This window comes from Hermetia illucens, chromosome 1 (genome assembly GCF_905115235.1).
Source record: "Hermetia illucens chromosome 1, iHerIll2.2.curated.20191125, whole genome shotgun sequence".
Taxonomy (NCBI): Eukaryota; Metazoa; Arthropoda; class Insecta; order Diptera; family Stratiomyidae; genus Hermetia; species Hermetia illucens.
This window is the reverse complement of record NC_051849.1, coordinates 185,795,178-185,798,133: the sequence shown is the minus strand read 5'-3', so window position 1 is coordinate 185,798,133 and position 2,956 is coordinate 185,795,178.

Genomic DNA, 2,956 nt, shown 5'->3' with positions numbered 1-2,956 from the left:
AAATACACTTGAGTTATCACATGACATTATCTGAGTAACTTGCACATGAGAGAATCACAAATTCAATATTCTTCTATTCTGATTATTGATGTACACTTTCTCCCCTTCTTTAATTCTTCACTCAATCCGAATTTTTAATTTCGTTCTAGCTCCCATAAGTAACATTTATTCTTCTTCCGAAAATTTTCACACCTTTTGCAACGATTCCCATTTCGCTCCAAAAAAACTCACTTCCTTTCTTCTCCAAAACAAAACCAACGGTCCTCCTCTTTTTTCCCGCACCGCTTTATTTGCCGCTACATTGCCTTGAACTCTGTCTAGTCAATGTTGCGGCAACATGCACATGCGTCTGTGGATGCGGCAAATCCTTCGCCTCTGTCAAGATCAATTCGCCCGAATGCATTCAATAATGTGCAATCTGCGGCGAACATTAGGGTAATTGCAACTTTATTAAATGCATTATTTAAGCAAATTAATTACGAAAGAGCTCAATGAGATTCCGCTCCCGTCGCGCAGCCGCGGTCACTACAAACTAGTATCTGTGCATTCATCACCCCTTCTGGGGATAGAAGTCCATAAAAGGTCAACACATGGTACACTACGGTCCTGCTTCCTGATATTGCCCAGTTTTTCAATCCCCATATCCCATACCCTAGTGTCTAGCAATTTGCCTAAACATGGAATAATCATCTCATGAAACACGGTCTCTGAATAATTCTGAATAAAACAGAATAGTTGACGACTGACCTCAATGGAAATAGCAAATCGGCACTCGTTTTGAGTTTTATAATTGGGTGCTCCCAGCTGTTGCAAGGATAATAGCTAAAATAATCCTGGAACGCATCACATCGCCAAAGCTTGATTGACAGAATGCCGGTTGGTTTTCGCTCCGGATCCGCCTGAATTGATCGCACCAACAACTTACGGTTTATTTTGGAACAATGCATGGAATTTAGGTCATCGCTTCACCTGCTTTTCATTGATTTCGAGAAAGCTTTCGATATCGACAGCAGGGATTGGAATGCTCTACAAAGCAGGGAGCAGAGAAACTAATAGCTGTTATCAGAGCGACATATAATGGTGCAAAATGTGTCGTGCTGCACTGAGGAAGTCAACCGCGGTTGCATGTTGTAATCAATATTATTTCTTTTTATTATCGGTGACGTTCTTCATGCTGCTTTGTCCGAAGGACGTGGAGGACTGGACTGTGACATCTTTCCGCAATCACCTCAAATACGCTGATGACATCTACTTGCTCCCTCATCGGGTCGTGGACTTTGGCCAAATGGCTCTGGATTTGGAAGGAGAGGCAAGTAGAGTTGGATTGAAAATAAACAATAACAAAACTATGGCTCTCAGTCTGAAGCGCCAACGCACTCTCCTTGTCTGAATTAATGGGCAGAGCATCCGAAACGTTTATCAGTTTCTTTATCTAGGAAGTATGGTTTTGCCAACAGTTGCGCTGAACTGGGTGCCGACCGACGCATTAACACCACTTAATCCATTTTCGTTGCCTTATCTAAAATCTCGAAATGCAATTATATTAAAACCAGGATCAAGTTGAGACTGTTCTGCACCAGTGTCTTTCTATGTTGCCATATGAGAGTAGTACACGGAAAGTAACCCTCACTGGCACTCCAAAGCCTCAAATATTCATAAACAGTAAGTCTGCGACTTATCATCCGAGTATGCTGGTCTTTGCTGGCTACGCCACGCACTGGAAGATGGGCGACGGGTGGGTCGCCCCAAGAGCACTTGGCGCAGAACTGTTGAGGAGGAGTGCGAGCATATCAGAAAGTCCTGGGTAAAGCTGAGGCGCATTTCAGTAAACCGTGAAAGATGGCGCGTAGGTGTGGCTATATAATATATAAAGCGATAATGCAATAGACGGCCATCGCCGTGTGGAAGCGGTAAACTTCACCCGGTGGTGTATTGTTTCACCGATGCAATTTCTTCTTATTCTCGGTGACGGCCTTTGGTTAAGGTTTACAGTTTGAAAGGTCATGGCACTCCTATTATTTCAATTTGTATATCTTGAAAGCGCTGCGCCTTCTGACGGGGATACTAAACTCGATGTCGCTCGAAGAATTCGCAGTACTAAATCCGCATTCGCTGTTTTATCTAGAACTTAGTAGTCTAACTATCTCAACACCATAAATTGAAAACTTTTTAGTTTCAACGGTTTCGTTGCTATGCAGTGAAATCCACAATCCGACGATGACGAAGAATAGGTCGCTCTACATGGCCCAGAACATGAGAAGAAGAGTGCAAGTTGCTGGGGAAGTCATGCGGGGAGTTGAATACATTTTGGCGAACCGATAGCAATAGAAATTAGGTGTGGTGCGTTGGCGAATGGGGTGGAATTGAAAAATAGATAGGTGTACTTAGCCATGAGTTGATCAGATGGCATTAGACGGGCATTGCTCTGAAGGAGGGTTTAGTCAAGGTTCTGTAATAGACATCTGTTTTCCGAGTAGGCGAAGAAAGTGCAATATTTAGAAAAGACACTTGATGCTAGTTTAGCTGGAAAAGATACATTATTAAAAGGCAGAGTTGAATGCTAGAAACAAACAAATGTACTGTTTGTTGAAGCCCAGTTCATTTTCGACTGGTAAATTTGAAATTGGGATCTGTGTAGGACCTTATGAATACAGACGGTTATTGAAGGATCTTTTGCTCTTGAAGTTCTGCCTAGCCACTGATGTGGCTGTTTTATAGCGAAACCTGCTGCCCAAAACTTCTGCGCCCTTTTACGAATTAAGTTTGCTGTATTGGGGACAAAGCTGCCAACCACCGCAGTATCGCGTATGGCGAAACCCCACGAAATATGAACCTTACGTTCAGCTCTGACAAGAGCGGAGAGGAAATGGGGTTGATTTTTCTTGGGCACGGCGATTTCTCGGGAGAATAAAAACGTTAGCAAAATTAGATAGGTGTTTTGGTAATATACGGTTCT